This window comes from Ochlerotatus camptorhynchus, unplaced genomic scaffold (assembly GCF_037179485.1).
Source record: "Ochlerotatus camptorhynchus isolate MF236.1 unplaced genomic scaffold, CSIRO-AGI_Acam_v1.1 ptg000423l, whole genome shotgun sequence".
Taxonomy (NCBI): domain Eukaryota; kingdom Metazoa; phylum Arthropoda; class Insecta; order Diptera; family Culicidae; genus Ochlerotatus; species Ochlerotatus camptorhynchus.
Genome location: NW_027040909.1, coordinates 2957475 through 2969455, shown reverse-complemented (window position 1 = coordinate 2969455; position 11981 = coordinate 2957475). Strand labels below are relative to the sequence as shown.

Below are 11981 nucleotides of genomic sequence, written 5' to 3'. Positions count from 1 at the left end.
ACTATGGGCTTTAACGATTACAATTGATTTTCAAACTGGTCGTGCATTAGTGTTTGCAGTGCTCCATTATGATAAGAAGCATGCTCTTTTTTCAAAATCAGCTAAATAAAAAGTTTTAACTTGCGTTCCACCCACATTCACAACGATTTAACATGGAGACGCACGGTAGCCTGCTCTACTCCGCCGGACGCCATTTTCGAACTCGACAACATTTGAAAACTCCATGGCTCACCCTGTGCGGAGGTGTCCTTTTTCTCATCGCACGAGAGCAATAATCTCTTCTGAAGGGGGCTTCTCCTTTTTCTCACGCTCACCATGCTCTCTCTCTCACTCTCTCTGTCTGTCTCATCCCTCGCATTTCGCAACTGGTGGATCGTTAGAAGGGTGGTTTTTACGTGCTGCCGCGCCGTGAGGCGGTTAGCAGAGGCCTGCAGGAGAAGACACCCATATATATAATGAATGAACGCAGCCTTGCCCGAGCTGGTGTGGTGGGGTCGCTCATTCAGTCAGTTTGGTTCGGTTTTCTTTCCATAGTTTCAGTAGAGAAAAGCGCTCGCTGCTGGGTGGACGTGGATTTTCGTTCGTTCGTTCGTTCCTCTTATTACCGGAAGAAGGTGTTTTGTGAAGTTTCAGTGTGTGTCCAACAGCGCTGTTGTGGAGGCAGAGCTCTAGTGTTCTCATACCCCCTCGTTGTTCTCTTGATTTTTTCGAGGAAATTTTTTTTTTCCGGACTCAGTTAAAGGTGTGTTCCGCGCTGCAACAGCACATAGTGATTCTCTTTGTTCCGCGCGAAATGTGCTTTTTGGAAGAATCGTGAAGAATAGCAGTTACTTTCGGTGGTTGCTACTGGTGAGCGATTCCTCCTTTTGCTCCTCTTCACGCGAAGAAGAATTGCTCAGTGTGGAAGGAAGGGCGTCCTACGTGTTGGTAGTAGTGATTGTCTCAGTTTTCCCTCCATATTCGGTGCGAAGAATTGTGTTTCGGGATCTTGATTTTTTTTGTGTCCTTCTCGGGAAGAAGCAATACAGCTTACGGATAATTGAATTCTTTTGTTCAAGGAGCGGAAGTTTAGTGATTTGTTTTTTTGCACCGTGTATTGAAAGCAGAGTTCGTGGCGGAAAAAGCAACAGAGAAAGTACTGCTGGATGTACGCATCGTGAAAAAAGGTGAAGATATTTTCCAATCATTTACTTCTTTAAGGAAAGGAACGAAGGAAATCAAAACCAGATAATCAGATTGCTGCGAACGATTTTGTTTCCGTTTTCCTTCTGCTTAAGTTTGTTACTTCTCGGATTAAAAACCCGTTCCCTTTCGATGGAATTTCCTATCCTCCCTAGAGCAAAACAAAAAAGTCCATATCCGTGACCAAGTTCCAAAAGCCATTAATACTGGAATAAAGTGAAAGTGTAGAAATGTGTCCTTGTCATTTAGTGGTTCCGTCACAGGAAGAAATTTACGACCCACTACCGCTGGTGGTGAGAAGCAGTGCTCAAGGGTGAAGGTAGCGATCCGAAATGCTGATAACGGGATTACGTGACGTTCGCCTGTTTTTCTTTTTTGGAGCAAATTTGATTCGTTACGGTCTACACACGGATGGAACCGATACGGCGACGGTGATGATGATGGTTTGAGTGTCTGTAGTGAGATTCTTCGTCGTTCTTTGGCGTGAATTGAATTAAAGTGGTTCTGGATTAGAACGAATTACTTAAACCTATTATGTGATAAACACCCCCTAGTGTTGGTGCACATTAGCGAGTATTATTATAGTCTATGACAACTGAACAGCACCAGGGGGAAACCTGGCTTCACACATTTCTGTGAGACTGGTATATGAGACGATACAAAAAAATTAAACGGAACCGTCAGTGTATGGAAACGGCTGATAAAAAATGAATGGAGAACAATTTGACTGAATTGGCTGGCTTTTGTTGGGGTGATGGACACTGACTGTCGGTTGGTGCAGGATATTTTGCGTCGTCTTTCAGTGCACAGAATTGGTGTGTTGTGGGAATCATTTACTTTAACAAGATGACAACAACGGCAGGAAGCAGTCGATCCCGGTGGATCTGAATTTGAAGACGTTGCTCAAGTGATGATCTGAAAATTTGAGACTGGGAAGTTTTTGGACCTAATAAAAGCATGCCGGACACTGATTTTTTGTTTTCTTCACAAGGTAGCATTGTGTGGATTTACGTTGGTGGACCTAATTGATGTTAAGTAGAAAATGATTTATAATGTTAACGATTAGTTAGTCTGATTAGCGGGTCTGATTCCCAAGCCGGTCGAGAAAAGTTTTAGGCTGGAAATTTTCATCCCAAAAATGGTTGGTTGATTGTTTTTACTAACGAGACCACGAGTGCAACGCAGGGGAGTTCCGGGTTCAAACTGCTCCCTGAGATATTCACTAATTTATTTTGTATGAAAAATGTCGAATCACAAATTATGTGTTCAATTGTTTGTAGTAGACTCAAAAAGTAGAAAAAAAGTCTTTTATTCTTTTAAATGCCTGGTTCTTCTGGCTGCCTTCATGAGCTTATTCAAACTACCTACGAAAGTATCTTTTTATTCCATTTGAAACATTTATCCGACTAATCTTGGAAGTTTCTTTTGACATCCGAGTATTCCTGACATTTATGTTGGCTTATCCCAGGTAAGCTCTTCCAATGTTTCCCAAAAGTTTACTACATCTGTCCACAAAAGCTAGTTCCAGTTTTATTTGGATGATTCTTACGACTTCCACCGGCATATTCTTCCACCTTCTACTGGAGGTTTCTTTCGATTTACACTTCTGAGGCTCGTAGTTTCCTCCGGAAGCATCTTGTGACATCATCGGTGAGTTTTTTCAGACTTCCTCTAGAAGTTTCCTCTGACTGCTCCCTGGAGATTCTTTCAATTTACTATAGAAACTCGAACTGACTCCCATCAGGAGTCCTACTGTTTCTCTAAACATTATCTAAAAGTTTCATCCAATCAGTTCCAAAAGCACTTTTACTTATCCTGGGTGTTGATCTCCCGGTAGCTGTCAGCTTTCACCGGATTAAACCAACTTTTGCGTAAAGTTTTTTTTTCTGGAAAATCTCTGGAAGTTGTTGTAATAGTTTATATCAGCATCTATTTCAAGCCACACAAGTTTTACAACCACTCTCTCACCCCAAACAGAAATCCAGGCTACACCTTTGAAAGGGACTTTCTGCCAGATGCTGGCTCATCTCGGTAGGGTCGTATTAAATGGATAAACATGAAATTAAAACAAGAACTTATTAAATTATTTCGGGCAGGTGCAAAGTTCCAGTTAAGATATAAAGACTGGAACGCGCAAAAATTGGTGACACAAAATCGTTTCTTTTAGTCAAAATTCATATCACAAAAATCTTCTTATTTTAATTTTGGTAGTTCAATTCATATATTTAAAGAAAAAATGTTCGTTTATTCTTTTGGTTTGCCAAATCCGAACTGCCGTGCCTTCCGCTTAACCCCTTCCATTAAATTTTGCACAGTGGTCTCATTGACCTTATTGGCTGCCGAACGCCAGTTAGATTTAAACTGCTGCTCGTTTTCCATGGATTTATTTTTGAGATTCCGTTTGACCAAGGCCCAATACCGTTCGATAGGGCAGAGTTCTGGGCTGTTGGGAGAGTTGTGGTCTTTGGGTACCACAACCACGTTGTTCGTATCGTACCACTCGATTGCCTTTTTCCCATAGTGGCAGCTCTCCAAGTCCGGCCAGAACAGCACAGGTCTATTATGTTGCTTTAGGAATGGTAGCAGCCGCTTTTCCAGGCACTCCTGGACGTAGATCTCTTGATTGATGGTTCCCGTAGTAATGAAAATGTCGCTTTTTAGACCACACGTGCATATGGCCTGCCAGACGAGATATTTTTACGGGAACTTCGATAGTTTGATGGTTTTGAAAATTTCAGCCACCTTCCCTTTTCTTGATGCGGTATAAAATTCCTCTCCCGGAAGCTGCTTGAAATCCGCCTTCACATTTCGTCGTCCATGACGACACAGTAGAGCCAACAATCAATACGAAAGTATCGATTTTAAATTGGCTCACTACTTGACTAGCCTATTGGTCCCAAGCAAATCGACTACCGTACCCCATTCTAGCATAAATTCCAGTACTACACTATGTTTGTTTTGATTAGCTATGAAAGTTTGACAGATAAAATGAGGGGTTAGTGGATTTTCCTATGTTTCGAGGGGTGAATAGATTAGCTTGGGACCGAAGATAGTACCAGAGCTGAGCCAAAAAGTTGAGCTCGTTTCTTCGGGACCTTCTGGTCTTAGAGTTACCTCTATGGTAGAGCTTTGTGAACAGATTCGTATACAGATTTTGGGACCGCTGATTTGCCGACGTGTTTCGTTTGTAATCTCGGTTCGGCACCTTCACCTTCTTAAACGTCGACAAGCCGGCTCGTTTCTTGGCCCACAGAACAGTAGTATGGGAGACATTGAGCTTGCCGCCAAGCGTCGATCAACTTCATAATTCTGCTGAATTGTAAATACACACATAAAAAAATACACAAAAATAAAAATACGTTGATGTGCACACTTTAGAACTAAAATACCTTAAATGATATACACAAAAATACTTTGTGCACGAAAAATACATTTCATAATTAATTCAATACATTGTAATACAAAAATACACAAAGCTTATAAATACACAAATACGGAAAAATACGAAATACAACTTTTCAATTCGGGGAGATGAATCGAAAATACTCAAGTTGACAGCCCCTCGCTTGCCGCCACCTTCTCGTCGTCGCTGCCACGTCCGGCTATTATTGCCGTTACTTCCAGACTTCCTGGCGGTCGACAGACGCTCCCCGAAAACTTTAAAAACGTTTGTCACGGCAATTCCAGCAATTTTGCCAACTTGGCGTGTGAGAACGCGCAAAATTTTGACACACTGCTCCTCTTGCTTGGACGTCATTATGAAAACTCGAGAGCAGACGGTGGAAACTCATCATAACAACCATTTTATATACACTCAGCTTCCAAATGTAGCATTTAAGGTTTTTTAGGCATTTTAAAAAGAAAAACACCAATTTGAAGTTGACCAATTTATTCGCGTTCCAGACTTTAGATAAAGTCATGATAAAGATAATGAAATTATTAAAGGATAGCAGAACAGAATTCAGTAAATTATTATTAAATAACGACAAAATGGCCTTACAAGGTTTGTTTACAAAATGGAGTTGAGGCCATTTCAAAGGTTGGTCTTGATTTGTTGTTACTCGCAGTCAATGGCTCCTTTGATAAATAATTGATTTCTACGATTTAACATCTCTCCCCTTAAGTCATACATTAGCACTGTAATCTACTGTCCTACACCTTCACTGGTCTGGTCGTCCGTAAAGTATTGATTTCAACAGAACCAGACCAGATCATTATTTTCAAAAATCAACGAACATGCCATTAAACAACATGCTAATCGACTAGAACTACAATGGCCACCCAATGTCCCTGGCACAGGTTCCGGAAGCCCCGGATGAAGGGGCCATCCTCTAATTTCAACAAAAACTAGCCATTCGACATATCAACATTTTCAGACTTTTATGGACATGTCATTAGAGACTACAGGGTAGGCCCAAATAACTGACGCACTTTTTTGCTTCAGTGTAAAGTTCTTCTAGGTTATGCGAGAACTATCTGGTGGCAAACAAATGAAAGAGTGACTGATTAAAATGAACCGTAAAACGGGGTAACATTGATAGTTTTTTAAAGTTTATTCTAAATAATTTTTACAGAAATGAATGTTTTTCAAATTTATATTTTTAAAACAAGCACTGACGATACAATTCGTTAGTAATAAGTTTAACGAAAATTAAAGCATTTGCACTATCTTTTTAGTTTTGTGACCGAACTTCAGTTTTTTGATTTGTGGTTACTTTGATAATGCTCGATGAATGTAGACAAAAATGGGTGAAACTCAAACAATTTAGTTCTTTAAATTTGAAACTTCGAATGAGTATATAATCAGAAAACATCATAAACAATAAGAATACAACAATGCATTTGTGATGGCTATATTGAAAACACATTAAATTAGTAATGGTTTGAGTGCTTTTTCAAACAGGCGAAAAACACGAAAATTGTTTTTAATATGTTTGTAAAAAATGTAACACATACTGAATTAAAACTATATACGCTATCAACGGAAATACCCTAAGCTACAATATGGAACCAATGTTTCTTATTTGCAAAAAGCAGCGGGTAAATTTAATCTTTACATTATAGTATCAAAGTTACCCGCATTATCAAAGATACCCCGTTTTACGGTAAACAAACTACTGTACGCTATATTACATTAGCAGAAAGTGGCTGTGTAGTGTATTTGGAGGGTAAGCGTCCTTACCAGATATTGACTGAGACCAGAAAGGAAGGAATATGTTGCACATTAATCGACCGGACGTTGAGAAGATGGAGGACGGAGGGGAACATCGTTGCGAAGAAAAATCTGGTCGTCCGTGCAGCGTACGCACTAAACAGCTTGTGAAGGTAGTACTAAAACGGATTTGACTAAATCCTTGGATTTCGTCATATAAACTTGTTCAGGATCTGGTGGATTCCAGGAAAACTATCAAATCAGTTCTCAAAGATGATTTGGGATTGGTGCCGTACAAGAAAAGAAGAATTCATGGACTTTCAGAAGACAACAAGAAGAACCCAATTATTCGCTGTCGTGAACTGATTCGCAAGCACGGTGATTTCTTGATCGTGTTTTCAGATGAAAAAAAAAATTCATATTGCAGCAAAGTTTCAACGCTCAAAACGACAGGGTCTATGCACCGACAATTCAGAATATCCCTTCTTCAATTCGCGCAGTTCAACGATTCCAAAATCATACTTCGGTCATGGTTTGGTGAGTGATTTCTGCAGAAGGTCGTCTATCAATGCTTTTATTGACAAAAGAGTGCGGCTTACTATGCCAACAAACAATTGCTTATTGTAGAAACGAATTTTTGATAATTTTACTCATCTGCATGCTTAATAATACTTGTACTATTTTGAATAATAACTTCTGTTCAGGCTTTGTTCACACAAATCTGGAGAGTTAATTCAACCACAACATCGAAATATTTGGTGTTGAATAAGGTATGTCGAGAAGTTTTATTAGACTTACAAAAGTTGCAACAGAGCTTATTCGATCAATTTTTTGATTATTCAGCGTTTATTAGCCATCATACTTCCTTAACTTAAATAGCGATGGTGTAAAGGTGTATTAAAGATGCTTGATTATCATGTGAAATAATGTTTAATTAGACACTATTAAACATTTATTAAACGGGAAAATTAATCTGAAAATAAGAGCGGGACTAAGCAGGCTTGTTCTCGTTTAGTGATTGTTGTGTCTTTATTTCTGTCGAAGCACGCACCCACAGCCCCTTGCCTTGCCATCTGGGCTATCCTAGAATACATCCTATGGGCAGCTAAATAAGCAATAAAAGCTTGAATCTGACTACCTATCAGCACTCTCAGCCGTAACTCTAGCTAGTTCAAGGAGATGTGAGAATGATTAATGCATTCATAGTTGTTTTACATGAGACCAATGTTACTTCATCTCTCTAATTTCGATGGAAAGGACGCTGGGCTACTCTTTTCGATAGATCGATGAATTGGTTGTCGTGAGTGATACGATCTGTGATTACGATTTAAATTAATTAAGCGTAGAAAATAAATAAAAAAGGGTTGAGCTTGGGATTGAACTCGCGACCTTCTACTTGGAAAGCGGAAACGGTAACCGCTATGCTACCAATTTCGTTTTGTTGTTAACCTGAAACAGTCTTGTGGAATAATGAATGATTACGCCGTTTGTAAAGCATTTGCAAAGCATGCAATTAAATCATGGACGCATAGTGGTATAAGAGGTATTATGCTGAATGTATTCACCTTTATTCAGCAATATTGTTAAGCAATGCAATGGAATCTAATAATGGAGCTAGAAAACAATTAATAGACGTATAATATAGCATCTTATTAAATCAATTGAAAACAGTCGCAAACAGTGCAAATTACACTTATTCAATATGTTATTAGATCAAACTTCTGGTGTTGAATCAGGAAGACAGTCATCGTTTGTATAGCTTTTACTAAGTATATTAATCAAATCAGAGCAAACAGCAGAATAAAGGTGCATCTATAGATCTCAATGAGGATTTTTTAGCACATAATTTGGAAGCCCATTTTATTCAGCATTGTACACTGTTACAAAGCATCTATTCGATATATTTGCTTATTTGTGACTCTGAATTGTTTGTTGGGATGTAAGAGAGGTTCAGGAAAACCATTCGATGCTTCAACGGTGTTCCGCAACCGCAAATGGGAGTTCCAGCAGGATTCTGCCCCGTCCCATGGAGCAAAAATTACCCAAGCATGGTGCACCGAAAATTTTCCAGGTTTAATTCCTAAGGAGTTATGGCCAGCTTCTTCGCCAGATGCAAACCCTCTGGAATTCCCTATTTGGGGAATCATGGAAGCACATTTTTGGGATCTTAAACCAATGGTATGAAAAAAATTTAAGGCAAGTTTTCAGAATTCCCGAAAATCAGGTGCGTGCCGCTTGTAATGCCTTTCCGAAGCGGCTAAGGGCAATAATTATAGCAAAAGGCGATTTAATCGAAATGTAAGTATGTACATTTAAACTATAAAATCAAGAACAACATGTGAAAAGGGCATACAAGCTTGTTGTAAACAAACCTTTTAATGCCCTTTTCTCGCCACTCATATGTCACCAACGCAAACCATCAACATCACCGGTAAGGGGAAGCTTTCTCCTTCCCGATGATGTTGTTAGTTTGCGTGAGTGACCCTCGGTTGGTGAAAAAAGGACCTACAAAGGTTTGTTTACAAAAAGCTTGTATGCCCTTTTCACATGTGGCTCTTGAAATGTAATAAAGAGAGTAGAAGAGAGCCATTAAAATCATTTGTCTTTCCATGGCAGATCCGATCCTTTATTCATGCGATACTTATTTGGCCCTACCCTGTATACCAAATGACAAGAGTGACAATGCCCACCCTATGTCCCTGGTTTTGATATGTCGTACGACTGTTTTCTGTTGCAATAAGACTGGCCACTTCCCCGGGCAACCGGGCCATCAGATGGCCTTTGTCACTCTTGTCAGTTCACACGATCTCTAATGGCATGTCCATGAAGTTCTGAAAATTTTGATATGCCACATGACTAGTTTTTGTTAAAATCAGCGTTTGACTACTCCTCGGGGCTTCCGAAACCTGTTCTGGGTGACAATAAGCGGTCCATTCTAAAATTTATGTAGGCCATACTTTAGTTCTTATCTAAACCAACAATTTTTCACAACATTGTTTGGTTCTATCTTATTGTCTGAGCTTCGCTATAAGCTTGGGTACCTGGGTACCCCGTCACCCTTTTACGGGTAGAAAAATCGACACACACATAAGGGTTAAGTGTAAATTCACTAAACGGGACACAGGCTTGGTTCATCGCAGTCAATGGTTGCTTCGATAAATTGATTTCTACGATCTAACACTTCCCGAGCAGGAGAAAATACGTTATAGATACCAATTCAGGTATGAAAATACCATAACTGGCAACCTAAATATGGTGTTTACGAGGCTGACATAAGAAGTAAAATACCAAAAATAATACCTCAAAAATGTTTTACTAATAACGAACTAATAAATAATTTAGTTATTATAATAACTGACAGATAACAGACGTTTTTTTAAATGCCAGAATATCATAACTTGCTATCTGAAAGGTCTTCTAATATCAATACAATAACTCATTGAGGTATTATTGTCTTAAAACTGAAAGATCACATTTTGTTATTTTATTATTTATTTGATATTTTACAATATATTTCGATAACTGAATAATATCAAAACATGGTTTTATACCAGAAGGATACCAAAATAAGGTATCATACCACATTAAGATTTTCATATGTTATCGGTTAGTTATCGGTTCCTGCTCGGGTTTCGTAATTAGATAAAATTCTAGAAAAAACAATTGGTGTGAGCTGTATGTTGTTTGGAGCAAGGGTGACGCGCTTGGCATAGATGGCCCACAGCGATTCACGAAGAGCTACTGCGGCTTCTTCCTCCTTCTATGGATGCTTTTGTGGGCTGCAACTCGCTAGTTGCAGGCAGCCTTTCGTTGTGTACAAGAGTACAATGTTCAACGCCACGCGCCTAAAGCACTGCTGCTGCTGTTACCGACGACCGAACACCACCACACACGGTGATTGGAACTGCATCCGATTAGTGGTTGTGGCTTGTGGGCAGCCTTGATAGCTAGCTGCTTGTGGGGAACCTTTTGTTGTGTACTGAAAAACACCACCACTCACCACACGGTGATTGAATAAACACCGTTTGGTGAGATCGGATGGGATTCGACTTTGAAATCTGTGTTAGGGAAATCGATTTTCGCAGGCAATCGGTGATAATTTTAATGATCATAGCAACAGTTGCACATTCGTGCAATTTCAAAAGTGACATTTTTTTTTCCTTTGGTTTGTTTTTTCCGTCGATCTTGTTTTCCCATGCTGAGCACCAATGCTACCGACGTGCCAGGAAGGCAGCTCCCACATCTGGACCCTACCTATCGACCCATCAACTCATGAACCGGGGACCAACGGCTTTACTTCCCATCCGAAGGAAGGCGTGATCAGAGATGTTATGCCTCAGAACATCTCGGCGGCGCCGACTGGGATTGAACCCAGGCCTGCTGGGGTGAGAGGTAATCACGCTTACCACTACACCACCGGTGCCGTTAAAAGTGACATTTAAGAAAATGATAAAGTCTTAAATTAAGCATGCGTAGAAATATTTCTGATCGATTGGTGATACAATTATATAAATCGGTCCAGGGCCAGCTGAGTTATTAACGTTCAAAATCTTTCATAATTTTGTGACATGTTCCATTTTCGGTTTTCACAAAGTGTATCCCCATATAGAAATCACAGAAGTAGTCCTACGTCAAAAATTGTATGGACAATTGTCTGCGCAGGGCGAGGGGGGTAAAGAATCAAAAAAAAACATTAATGAACAGCCCCTTACTGAAGTACGAATCAAACCCGTATAATGTGACAAAAAAAAAAAAGAAAAAAATCGCATTACGTTTATCGATTGCAAGTGAGAGATAGAGAGATTATACTTTATAAAAGAGATTTTCAACCTCGGGCTGGCTCGCCTCTGAAGATACCAAGCGATGTGAGAACGTTTATGTTTAACTCACGTGTAATGACTCAGAGGTATAGGCATATTTTATCTACCTTGTCAGATAAAAACGTTCGCTTTTAAAAGTTGTTCATTCCCAACACGTTACAGGCAGCTGTGGACTAGCCAGTGTGTGAGGATCCTAAAACATATAAAAGAAGCCATGTTTATCCATTACACCGCCATCATCTGCCTCTTCCCGAAACTTTCCCACTAGCGCACATCCCCCCGTTTCCCAATCCTATCAAAATCCTGGGGAATACCCTTCAGCTTGCTGACCCGCCCAAGTGCCATCGACCGGTCTGGGCTCCAGCATTAAAAGCTCGACTGACACAATAAAGTAACGACAAATGATGACTCCTATCGCCCCATCTTCTCTCACCTTGGAGTATCCCTTTCACCATCACCATCTTCATCGTCAACGTGGCCGTCGGTCGTTGTCGACAACGGGAAGCGGAAGACCGACTAACAGCGCTCAAACACACACACACACACACACACGCACCCCTTCGAAGATGTGATGGGAAACCGGACGCAGATTGTGCAACCTGTCATAGTCAGGATCTAATTTAATGACAGTTTGGGTCACGGGCAGCGCGAACGACATGGACAAATAAAAGGGACCAAACCCACCCAGGACCGAAATGACGAGGGTCAGCCGGTAAAAGAAAAAAGGAAACTGGCTGGGAAAACTGACTGCCAAGTTTAAGGCCGACACCAGCATGTGTGCGTGGGCGTATGGAATAGTGATTTCACGCAACCTGACCACCACCATG

General features: G+C 40.2%; 1 protein-coding gene across 5 annotated transcripts in view; it reads left to right on the top strand.

Moving 5' to 3' along the window:
• The first annotated feature begins 501 nt into the window (after positions 1-501).
• LOC135711164 (protein slit) overlaps positions 502-11981 on the top strand; it is a 123437-nt gene continuing 111957 nt past the window's right edge. For 2 of the 5 annotated variants that reach the window (XM_065233928.1, XM_065233927.1), the window contains exon 1: positions 502-1166. The gene's annotated coding sequence lies outside the window, so the exon portion shown is untranslated. The remainder of the gene's footprint in view (positions 1167-11981) is intronic. The other 3 variants (XM_065233931.1, XM_065233930.1, XM_065233929.1) reach the window with 3 other exon arrangements.